Raw genomic sequence first — 13681 nt, forward strand, 5'->3', positions numbered from 1 at the left:
GAGAAGGTGGTCGACTTCCAGCGTTATGTCACCCATTTGCGGAAGTGTCACTCTTACCCTATTCATCAGATTGGCAATGCTCAAGAAACGCCAGTATTTTTGGATATACCGAGCTGTACGATAGTAGACAGGGAAGTGGCAAAAAGTGTCTCATTAAGAGGGACCGGTAACGAAAAAAAATAGAATAACTGTGATGCTAGTTGTCACAGCCGATGTGGCATTGTTATTCCCTTATGTAATTCTGAAGAGAAAAGCCATACCCAAAGAAAACCTTCCTATGGGCTTAGTGATTCACTGCCAAGAAAAGGGCTGGATGGCAACGCAATTGATGGTGGACTGGTTCTCTGCTGTTTGGAATTGCTTGCTAAGAGAGCCATGCTGGTTTTGGGTGCTGTTAAGGGTCATCTAACCGCTGAAGTAAAAGATAAATTTTCAGCACAAAAGACAGGTTTTGTCGTAATACCTGAAGGAATGACTTCAAACCTACAGGTACTAGATGTGACCATAAACAAATCGTTCAAGGACAAGCTCCGAAATATATATACGGATTGGCTCCTGGAAGAAGATCACGTTCTTACACTGTCTGGTAAGATTAAGAAGCCACCAGCCACCGTTTTGTGCGAATAGGTTCTTCCTCCATGGTCCTTAATATCATCAGAGTCCATCACCAAGGGGCTCCAATAATGCTGCATATCGAATGCCCTGGATGGCATTGAGGATAACGTAATGCCGGAAGAGAATGAAGAAAATGATAGGAGTGAGAGTGATGAAGCGAATACCGGCACTGATAGTGATGAGAGCAAAAAAGAGAGGTATGTTGTCAATTTGTTGCATCAAATGTTAGAACAAATGTTTACGGTACATACCTACACGTAAGTACAAACAATTTTTTGGTAATTTTTCTCATCTCAATTAGTGTGAGGCTTATTCTCGTGCAAAATCTTTCTTTTTTTTTTAATTTCTTACTCGAAGTTTAGGGGTGCGGCTTATACAGGGTGTTGCAATAAGACATTCCTCACACACAAATAAAGAAAAGATGTTATGTGGACATGTGTCCGGAAACGCTTAATTTCCATGTTAGAGCTCATTTTAGTTTCGTCAGTATGTACTGCACTTCCTCGATTCACCGCCAGTTGGCCCAACTGAAGGAAGGTAATGTTGACTTCGGCGCTTGTGTTGACATGCGACTCATTGCTCTACAGTACTAGCATCAAGCACATCAGTACGTAACATGAACAGGTTAGTGTTCATTACGAACGTGGTTTTGCAGTCAGTGCAATGTTTACAAATGCGGAGTTGGCAGATGCCCATTTAATGTATGGATTAGCACGGGGCAACAGCCGTGGCGCGGTACGTTTGTATCGAGACAGATTTCCACAACGAAGGTGTCCCGACAGGCAGACGTTCGAAGCAATTGATCGGCGTCTTAGGGAGCATGGAACATTCCAGCCTATGACTCGCGACTGGGGAAGACCTAGTACGACGAGGAAACCTGCATTGGACTAGGCAATTCCTCGTGCAGTTGACGATAACCCTAATGTCAGCGTCAGAGAAGCTGCTGCTGTACAAGGTAACGTTGACCACATCACTGTGTGGAGAGTGCTACGGGAGAACCAGTTATTTCCGCACCATGTACAGCGTGTGCAGGCACTATCAGCAGCTGATTGGCCTCCACGGGTACACTTCTGCGAATGGTTCATCCAACAATGTGTCAATCCTCATTTCAGTGTAAATGTTCTCTTTACGGATGAGGCTTCATTCCAACGTGATGCAAATTTTCACAATCAGCATGTGTGGGCTGACGAGAATCCGCATGCAATTGTGCAATCACGTCATCAACACAGATTTTCTGTGAACGTTTGGGCAGACATTGTCGGTGATGTCTTGATTGGGCCCCATGTTCTTCCACCTACGCTCAATGGAGCACGTTATCGTGATTTCATACGGGATACTCTACGTGTGCTGCTAGAACATGTGGCTTTACAAGTACGACACAACATGTGGTTCATGCACGATGGAGCTCCTGCACATTTCAGTCGAAGTGTTCGTACGCTTCTCAACAACAGATTCGGTGACCGATGGATTGGTAGAGGCGGACCAATTCCATGGCCTCCACGCTCTCCTGACCTCAACCCTATTGACTTTCATTTATGGGGGCATTTGAAAGCTCTTGTCTACGGAACCCCGGTACCAAATGTAGAGACTCTTCGTGCTCGTATTGTGGACGGCTGTGATACAATACGCCATTCTCCAGGGCTGCATCAGCGCATCAGGGATTCCATGCGACGGAGGGTGGATGCATGTATCCTCGCTAACGGAGGACATTTTGAACATTTCCTGTAACAAAGTGTTTGAAGTCACGCTGGTACGTTCTGTTGCTGTGTGTTTCTATTTCATGATTAATGTGATTTGAAGAGAAGTAATAAACTGAGCTCTAACATGGAAAGTAAGCTTTTCCGGACACATGTCCACATAACATATTTTCTTTCTTTGTGTGTGAGGAATGTTTCCTGAAAGTTTGGCCGTACCTTTTTGTAACACCCTGTATGCAGGGGCCCTCATTTACACGTCAATACGGTAGATGGAGATGATTTGCTGCCCAATGTACTCTGTACATATGTATAATAAGAAGGTAATATCGTACAACTTCGCTGCAATACTCGGATGGTGAAAGGACAGTCGCGAAGGTTCCGGCCGGAGACGAAGCATGCTGTCAGGGAAGTCCGACGAGGAGGACTCTCGAGCAGGCCCGCCAGTCGGCTGGAGTGGTGACACCGCGGCGACGCACCGGCCGCTGCCTGCGCTGCGACACTCGACCTCGCGGCCCGGAGACGCGATGCGCGGGTCTTCGGAAAAGCCGCTGCGTTTCTGAGGACGCGCCGTGACCAGTCGGCGGCGTTCTTCCCAGCTGTGGTGAGGGAGTTCCCTGCCGCGCTCTGCCGTACTGTTTACTCTTCGCACGTACGTGTCAAGTGTGTTCCAATCCAGTGTGGTCTACCGGAAAAAAACACGAGTCATAGCCGCGCTTGTGAAAATCATCGTGAGTATGGATCTTTGACGGGAGCGGGTCTTCCAAACTTCGTGCTCCATAACGAGCGTTTCATGTCGAATATCCACGTATGAACTTTTGCTAGTTGAGGAGGATGATACATGAAAGAATCGCTAATCAAGATGTAAAGCCGAAAGATGTGGTCATCTGACATAATTCCCTTATTTGCCATCAATATCCTTACTAGAGGTTACATTGTAAGTAGTCTGTTTAGGTTTTTATATTGGTAACGCCACGTAGCGCTCTGTATGGAAATCACTGGCTGTGCTGTGTTCAGTCTGTGGCTGGTTGGCATTGTTGAAATATTCTCTATTGTAGTGTTGGACAGTTGGATGTGAACAGCGCATAGCGTTGCGCGGTTGGAGGTGAGCCGCCAACAGTGGTGGATGTGGGGAGAGAGATGGCAGAATTTTGAGAGCGGACGATCTGGACGTGTGTCAATCAGAAAGAGTAAATTTGTATTATTGGATATCATGAACTGATACATATATATGATGACTTTTGAACATTATTAAGGTAAATACATTGTTTGTTCTTTATCAAAATCTTTCATTTGCTAACTATGCCTATCAGTAGTTAGTGCCTTCAGTAGTTAGAATCTTTTACTTAGCTGGCAGTAGTGGCGGTCGCTGTATTGCAGTAGTTCGAGTAACGAAGGTTTTTGTGAGGTAAGTGATTCATGAAAGGTATAGGTTATTGTTAGTCAGGGCCATTCTTTAGTAGGGATTATTGAAAGTCAGATTGCGTTGCGCTAAAAATATTGTATGTCAGTTTAGTAATGATCAGAAGAAGTAAAGAGAGAAATGTCTGAGTACGTTCAGTTTTGCTCAGCTGTTTGAAAATCAAATAACGTAAGAGGTTTATCAGCACAGTAATTCACTAATTTTTCTAAGGGGACGTTTCATAACATATGTACACTAATGATTCCTTGATCGTATTCGAGACCAATAGACTATTCGTTGCGTTGGGTTTCACAGCCTACTTTCTCTCATCAACAACACCGCTCGCTGTTTACCTACATCATAACGATAAACATAATCTTCAAGCACTACATTCAGACTGCGCGGATTGGCCTCGTTGTTTGAGGCGCCATGTCACGGATTGCGCGGCCCCTCCCGCCGGAGGTTCGAGTCCTCCATCGGGCATGGGTGTGTGTGTGTTGTTCTTAGCATAAGTTAGTTCATATTAGTTTAAGTAGTGTGTAAGTCTAGGGACTGATGAGCTCAGATGTTTGGTCCCTTAGGAATTCACACGCATTTGAACATTTGAACACCACATTCACATTTCGCTGCAGTAAGTGGCCACCGTGTGTCTAAGTCTCAGGCGAATAGCTTGCCCGGTTCTCACAGCCTTTTTGTTGCACATTCGAGACAAGTGGTAGCCGAGTAACGAATTGCGCACTGTATTCGGTTGGTTTTTAAACAAATAAGCGGTGTTCCGAACTTCATTGTCATCATAACTATTCTTGGAACATCAAAAAAGAATTGTATACTTCCCCCACTCTCAAGCATGGAAGACAATGGGAGACATCAGAGTGGAACATCAGATGGAAGTCATAAATTTTTATTGTACCGAGTGGTTAAATGGCACCAGGGGAAGAAAATTCAGCGACACAGAGATATGGAGCTACGTGACCAAACTGCCCACAAATTTCGAGCGCCGGAGCTGGATGAGCGTTGCGATATTATTTTGACAAACCGGCTCTTTTGAAGCGCAACTCTCGCCCTAAAAATTGTCTCTGTCAATTTCTACGAGAGTGCCTGAGAAAAATACATCACTAGAAAGCATAGAGACACAGAGGAATTAAAGCTATTAGCTGCTGGTGGACACTAATTTACATCAATGGCGCAATGAAAATTTGGATTGGTATTTGAACGCGGACCACATGCTTGCCAGGCAGATGCAACGACCAGTATGCCATCCGGACGCAGTGGTCACCATAACCGCACGGACTACCTTGAAACTTCTTTATTTAAATGAGAGTGCCTGTACTTAAATTGCAGAATGACTGAGAAGATGAAACTTCTACGTTATTTGATTCTGAATCAGCTGAGTAAACCTGAACGTACTGAGCCTACTTTCTCTTTACTTTTTCTTATCATGTCAACACTGACCCACAATCTAGCGCAACGCAATCTGACTGCTCAAAAATATTACAACCTGACTTCAAATAATTAATTCAGAAGAATGGCCCTGACTAAAAAGAAATCTTAGCAATAGGTTATACATTTCGTTAAGCACTTACCTCACAAAAATCTTCATTACGCGAACTACTGCAATACAGCGAGCGTCAATAGTGCCAGGTAAATAAAATATTCTAACTGCTTAAGCCACTAACTACTAAAAGGCATGTGGTTAGAAAAGGAAAGATTTTGTTGCAAACCAAATAATGTATTTTTTACCTTAATAATGTAACATCCAGTTCAAACACGAATATAAATCGTCATTGACATCTAGTACAAAGATATATAAGCATGAAAAACATTTAGTCTCCAAGGTGAACATGTACAGATCGTTAGCCTACGCTACCACTTCAGACCTCTACCCTCCATCAGTGCTAATTTCTCACATCTAACATCCATCACTGCTGGCTGTTCACCTCCAACTGCCCACCAGTATTTCCATCACTGCTGGCAACCAACTTCAATCTGCTCAACAGTACTGGTGATTAACTTCCAACAACGAGTCCGACCAGCCACAGAGTGTCTTACAAAGGAAGCGCAGTCAGAGATCCAATGTAAAGCGCTACACAGCGCTGCCAACACAGAAGCAGCCCACTTACAACCTTCGCAAACTTCCTGTCAGACCCAGATTCTCAAATTACACCACACACTACTGGTGTAGTGTCCCTGTTCATTAGCCTCATTACTCACCGCATGTCACCGATTTTCGTAAGAGTTCGCGCTTGGTGTGCATCTGCACCGAACGTGTCATTGGCCGTCGTTGCCTTAATTACGTATATGGCGTCTGTTCTTTCAGACTGATGGGGTCATTGGCGATCATCACCTTTACCAATGACGGAGAGTGAATCCTTCAGTGCAGATGCACATCTAGTTTGAACTCTTTCGGGAATCGGCGGGATGCTGCGAGTAATGAGCCTAATGAACAGGGGCGCTACATCAGTAGTGTGTGTTGTAAGTTGAGAATATTGGCCTGACAGAAGCAGATCTAGGTAAATCCGTGCGGTTCTGGTGACCACTGTGTCCAGATGGTGTAATGGTCAGCTTATCTGTCTAGTAATCAGGACACACAGGTTCGAACCCCGGTCTGGCCCCAGTTTTAAACTTGCCCCACCTATATAAATCAGTGCTCACTGGCAGCTAACGTCTTTCATTTCTTTATGTCTTGATTCATAGTGGTTGCAGGATCAAAATGTTGTCTGTTGTTTCGGACATGTCCAAAAGAACAGACACCGCATGTATAACAGTACGAATAGGCCGAATGTATCAACATGCGAAGGCTACGTGGAATAATGCGCCAATATAAAAGGATTAAGGTCGTGGAGGAAAAGATAGCTTTCAGTCTTTACTTATGCGACTGCAGTGATGATTATTATACCAAACACGTACGGTGAAGAGTCGTCAAAAGGCGTGAGAAGCCAATGTCAGAGTGTTCGGCCTCTCAGGACACAAATCGGCAAGTGTTCTAGTACGGACGATCCAGAATGACCGGGCTCCGAGAAATGCTTTTATTATAACGTCACTTTCCATGAGTGCAGGCGCATTCCACCAGGCCAGTGATGCGTCCGTGGGACGACTGGACTAGAAAAAGATTGAAGTCAACGATCACGTACACTGACTACATCGTCGGACGCCCGACGTCTTGTCCACTAGATGCTGTTTCATGCACATCGTTGATTCGATGTTGTGAATCTTCTTGTGTGGAGGGTTCGATGCCGTTTGATACTTGACTTCGCTGGTGGCAAGCATATCAACGTATCGTCTTCCTACGTCCTAACTCCAAGACATCAATGGGTCCTTGCACTTATTCGCTAGCGTGCTGAGTTTCTCACTTCAGTCTGTTCTGCAGTGATGGTCGCATTCGGTTTTGTCACTACGATGATAGCCACAATCTGATAGCTGTAAAACAGCGGACATACGCCTTGTGGGGTTGTTGGAATGGCACTGGATAGCCAAGAACGTGCGATGTGGGCAGCTCCGTATTGAGGACGATCTGAACAGCTACCGCTACATGAAGACAGCCTCAGAGGTACTGGCTTTCATTGAGGCAACCCCAAATGCTGCGTTTCGGAAGGACAATGCAAAGCCAGATGTGGCGAGGAGCGTGCAAGCCCTCTTCCAGGATCGACGGTACCACTGCTTTTCGTGCCTTCACGTTTATTTGAGCATTCCGCCATGGAACGTGCCTCGCATTTGATGGTTCGACAATTGTTTCGTTGAATTCCCCCCAGCGACAACTATTGATGCTTTATGACCACGCATACAACTTCATGGAAGACATTCTCCTGAAGCATATAAAGATACTCCTTGATCCCATATCACGACGTTTAGAGCTCGCGAACACAACACGTTAAGTTTCACACTATGCTAATTCACAGTGTCAGAGATCCTGTACAGTTCCATCAGCCAAACTATATGACGTGTTCTTGAGTATAAAACTAAATTTCCATAACTTGTATATTTTCAGTGTTATGAATTTCACAGAAATTAGTGATTTTGTGAAATATAGAATGTTTGGTGCTGGTGGCCTGAAATTCACTTTCACTGCTTAGTAGTTATAAACGTAATACTGGCCAAAGATAGACACTACTACCTCATCTGCTGCGTGGAGCTACGCCACATAATCGTGGGACAGAGGAAACACGGTATGTATACCAGTGAAACATGTCGTATCTCCTATAGTTTTGACGGAAGCTTAGAATATCCACTAACCATCACCTGTCAATCGTAGTAGAAACCCACTGACAGGCCAGTACTGAGGCAGTAACAAGGCCGGCCGTTGTGGCCGAGCGGTTCTACGCGCTCCAGTCCGGAACCGCGCTGCTGCTACGGTCGCAGATTCGAATCCTGCCTCGGGCATGGATGTGTGTAACGTCCTTAGGTTAGTTAGGTTTAAGTAGTTTTAAGTCTAGGGGACTGAAGACCTCAGATGTTAAGTCCCATAGCGCTCAGAGCCATTTGAGCAGTAACAGAGGGGAACAATGCAGAAATCCTATACTGATGTTGTGAACAATGAACTTCATACGAGATGTTTCGAAAAGACAGATATTTAGCCGATTCGTGCGTTTGACTATGAAAAGCACTTCTGCGGCGTATAGTTAATTTATACTTTGCTATGGATCTGTGGGGAATAAAGGAAAGGCAAAAAGATGAAATTAGGCGCCTTTATGTAGCACACTCCTCTCTAATAACACAAAGGAAGCCGCCGATATTAGTGACCCCAGACGACGACTAATTTCCACCAACAGGCGATCTTACTTCATGAGTCCTCGACAAAGGTATATTATTTATGTCTGGACAATTCCGTACGCACTAATGAGAAGACCAGTTCATCATCTCTCGTCCGCTTGGAAGCCAAATACTGCTTATGAATTATTTTCAACCCACTAACATGAGTTATCAATCTTGGCAGAGTAGACTTATCGTCTGTGCTGTGCCAACTGGGACGTCTGTTGTTGCTCCAAGTCTTCTGGCTCAAACTGTCAGTTACACTACGGTGCTGGCTGTTAAAACCGCGACACCGTGGGGAACAGTAAAGAACGAAATTTTACCTATTGTGCATATACAGTGTACTAGGAATAATACATGATTAAATTAGAAGGTGATTTAGAGGTGTATATGGAGACCAAAGTTTCGCGCACAAAGCTGCCAGCTTCGGCAGCAACAGTGGATCTAAAACGACTGTGCATCGAGTCGATCTGAAATTGGATGTCAGATATATTATAGCATGTTGTTTCAGCTTTATCTTAGAGTTCATTAGTCGTAGTGACTGGCGAGTGGTGGTGTGCCCGTTCTCAGTAATCCATGACCAGTTGTTTTCTCTGGGTGAGAGGTATGGAGAACGTGCTGGCCAGAGCAATTGTGGAACACCCTCTGCAACGGGATAGGTCAGAAAAACATTGGAAACATGGCGTCTTGTGTTACCTTGCGGAAAGTTAACGTGACGGAGTGCTGGAAGATACGGCACAGCTACCTACCTTAACACGCCAGTAATGTGATGGATGTTGTCCAAATTACAGGCCATGCTAAATAGAGGACAACTTGTGTTCTCTGTCGGATCCCGTACCATCAAATACATCGTGATGCTGTACGCAGTACTGGAACTCGTCTGAAAGACGACGTAGCGCCACACCTGTATCCGGTGTTATCGTTTGGCGCGTCGCTAGCGACATCCTCTCTCTCTGCCTCTGCAGTGGACGTCTATCTGAGAGTTCATGGTGCTCCAGACGTCATGACACTGTCCCTGTGAATACTTTCCTTATCATAAACAAGCCCATTTCCAGACTCTAGATACGTGGAGTGGCAAGTGAACTGTGTCTGTCCTCTTGGGGGCTAGTCGGGTGGGGCCACTGAGATCCTGCATGGCGTTCATTATGGCCCTCCTGAACCTCTCGATTCCATATTCGCAAGGTAGTCATCAGATACCGAACTCTCCGGTCAGCAATATGGAGGAATATTAAATCATAGTCCCGATAGGTCACGATTCTGCCACTGTCGAATCCTGACACGGTCTGGTAGATGTTTCCCTCCTCACACGAGGTGCAACGCCATCTCCTCACAAACAATCAATATTCAAACGCGGGTTCTGAATGCGAAAACGTTTGGGTGATCTTTCTTCATACCAGGTGTCCCAAAATGTTGTGACAGGCTTAGAGGGCCGTAGAGGGTTCTTGAGGAACAAATCGAGGATAGGTACCTGTGTCCGGATATGTCATCCAACGACGCTAAAGAGTGTAGAGACTATGGGTGCTGTCGCCTGCCGTTAGGCCAACCCTTTGGCAGCGAATGTGACTTTGTACACTAACAGACTGCAAGCAGAACGTCTCGCAGTGTTGTTTGTTATTTGTCGATCACAACTGATTGCCACGATTGACAGCGGAGTTGCTGTATAGAAGGGCCTTGTCTCCTATGAACGTGAATCTTCGTTGCCTTTGTGGATGACGATTTCAGACACACATGCCCAATTCAAAGAATTGGGCATATTAACCACAACTTCTCAGTATATTTATTCCTTAATGAAGTTTGTTGTAAATAATACATCTCTTTTTCTAAATAACTGCTTAGAACACAGTATCAATACTAGGAATAAGAACAATATACATAAAGATATAAAATCACTTACTCTTGCCCAGAAAGGAGTCCAGTATTCAGCATGCATATTTTCAGTAAGTTACCAGCAACCATTAAGAGTTTAGTTTCAGACAAGGCACAATTTAAACATAATTTAAAAGAATTTTTGGTGGCCAACTCCTTCTATTCCATCCATGAGTTTCTCAACAAGTGCAGTAGACCATTTTAATGAAAATTTATTATACTTCAATTTTTGACAATACTTGGATGTAACAGCCAAGTAACTACCTACTGTGTGAGTGATGGATGTATGGAAAGCACATGTAAGTCTTAAGTCTGTAAATAGTGGAAGTTTAATTTTAAATCTTGTACATAATCTGACTGTTCTTAACTGAGGGTCACTGAAATGAATAATTTACTTTAATTTTTGACAATACTTGGTTGTAATAGCCAAGAAACTAGCAAATGTCTGAATGATTGATTTAATGAAAGCAGATGTAAGTAGTAAACCTGTAAATATTAGAAGTTTAAATTTAATTCATGTACATAATTTTACTGTTTATTGACTGAGGATCATTAAAATGAATGAATCCCAAGTTTTTCTAATTACATTTTTGTAATGTGTTTATCTGACATGTTCCACACGCAGGATTCCCTCTTTTATGGGTTTATGGAATGAATAATTAATCTAATCTAAACAGCTTTCCAACAGCAGTTTATTGTTCTCCTGGTACCATCTAAAATCTCCAGTGTTTTTGGTACACAGGAGGAAAATATACTGCAGATGGAAACTCGTATTCGAAACCGTCATCTGCCAAGGCAACAGGGGATTGCATTCATAGGAGACAAGGTTTGTTTACTCAGCAGCTAGCTCCAGCTTTTCCACTAGCGATCGTGGCAACGATTCACGATCACTGAATAGCAAACAACATTGCGAGACGTTCCGCCACGGTCCGTCAGCGTACAAAGTCACGTTTGTTGTCGAAGGGGTGGTCTAGTAGCAGGCGCTGGCTACTGTAGCTTTGACACTGTGTACCGTCATGGTATACGTTTCCGGACACGAGTTCCTATCCTGGATTTGTTCTTCAAGACACACTCTACAACGCCTTGAAGCTTGTCGCGACATTTCTCGGACACTGTGGATACAGAGTGTTGACGGCATTAATTACAGAATTATGTAATAAACTGCAGATAACCGTTAAAGTTGCAATATTTATTTTCTTTCTTACATGCTTACTAGTTTTGAGCCTAAGTTCATCGTCAAATCATCCACTAAGCTATGCAATAACATAAATTTCGACATCCACAGAACTGTTAATTCTAGTTAAACGCATCTTGTAAAATAGTACAAGGCTGAACTTCATTCGCCTTCAGGTATTGCACTGCTTTACAAGACATGTTTAACTAGAGCGAACAGTCATGTGGATTTCGTAATGTATATTACTGCATAGCGTAGTGGATAATTTGAGAATGACTTTCGGCTCGGAGCTAGTCATCAAGTAAGAAAGAAAATTAATATTGCAACTTTGACGGTTTTCTGCATTTTATTGCATAATTTGGTGAACCACACAGTTGCTGACGTCATACCTTCCAGAATGCTGGAAAAGTATCCTACGTGCTTACTGCAGTTGCGCTGAAATGCTAATCAATCATATGCTTATACAAGTATGTAGAACATTTCTTGTCAATTTCACGTCTGTTGTTAGTTTCCTTGATTGTATCGCAATTTTAATGGCTAGCAGTGTGGTGTTCTGATCGCTTACTTCAGAACTACCAAAGACGAACAGTAAGCAGTTTGTCTCTCAACGTTAAAAAGGACTCCCACTTTCAAGTTCACAAGAAAATGACTTTCAGTGTAATAATTTACAATTAACATACATTGCTACACGTAAGCCCTTTTCGTTGAGTTAAAGTCTCCTTGAAATGATGTCAAAATCTCGCATAGTTCAGGTCAAACCCCTCCGAGGAGGGTTTAGCTCATAGCGAGGGCTCCCAGTTTGGAACAGGACCGAGGTTATTTAAATTCTCTGAATTTGCTGAGTAGCCAAGAGCATCCTCCCGAAAACTTTGCGTAGATCTCTAGAATATGGAATATGCTCGGAAGTCATATGCTTCTCTTCACTTTCTCTTTAATTCAAAAAAAAATTTTATTCTGCAGGTGGCGAACAGAAATACACTGTTATTTTTCAGAGTAGGCTACAAAATTTATCTTTTTTTTACCATCTCCTCTTCAGAGACCAGAACACGCATTGTAGCAAACGTAGTGAGTTCATTGAATACGTTGAGTCCTAGAAAAGAAAAATGACGGCTTCATCACTAATTTAGCCATTTAGACTCCACTATAATGGAACTTAAGTTACGAAAGGTAAATATTATCACGATATATTTTCGAAACATCGGAAATGAGAAAAACTTTAATCACAAAAATTGAGTCTGATTATGCCACTTGTGGATAATCAGTGTGAGTTAGTTTCGATCCTGAATCTTTCGGAAATCTGAATTTTGAACAAATATATTCAGGCGGAAGCACGTGACTGACAAACATAAAATGTTATACCAGCCCTTTAATTTACAGAAAAAGAAAATCTTTTGACTATATAAATAGTGGTTTATCCGGATAATTGGATCAGACAAAATTGGTCGGCATCTCAGGGGTAAGTACATATTTGATTCTCGCAACTGGTTGAAGACACCAGCGATCCTACATGTGTTGTTCTCTTCATTGCCAGTGTTACGCTGTGTATTTATGCCTGTTTCTGGAGGTGTACTCTTTTGCGACACCACGCTAGGCTACAAATTTATAGAATGGGCTGCAATATATTTACATCGAACACAGAAAAGTGAAAACCGGAAAATGAATCGAATAAAAAAAGGGCTAGTAATAACTTGTTCTGAAGCGGAAATCAAACAGGATGTAGCGCACATCTGGCGTTCGCCGGCGCAGGTGGAACGCTTGCTCGTTATTAACTGAACGAGAAGCCCCCAACTTTAAAACTAAATCTGCCTGCCAGCTGTTGTGAAAAAATAAAGCTTCCAGAAGGTTCTAATCCAGTTGTTCCCTATCTTTCTGAGACCATTGCCCCTGAGTGCATTCAGATATTAGCTAGTACCTTCCCCTCTCCCCTTCCTCCCCTCCTCCCCTAGTCTCAACATTAGCGATTAACTAAACTCCAGAAGGAAAAAGAATTTTCTTTGAACATTTCTATTTTCAAAATGACGAAAGCGTGGGTGCCCATACCTTTGAGTAAGGAGTGTCCCTGTCTCGCCCCCCCCCTTTCCCACCTGCTCTTTGGGAAAAGAAAAAAATACAGTGGATTCAGGTGTTTTTCTTTCAAAAAAACGATTTAAAAGTCAGTGTACACTGGTCTTTAACACTGGCTGA

Source organism: Schistocerca serialis, chromosome 1 (genome assembly GCF_023864345.2).
Source record: "Schistocerca serialis cubense isolate TAMUIC-IGC-003099 chromosome 1, iqSchSeri2.2, whole genome shotgun sequence".
Classification (NCBI taxonomy): Eukaryota; Metazoa; Arthropoda; class Insecta; order Orthoptera; family Acrididae; genus Schistocerca; species Schistocerca serialis.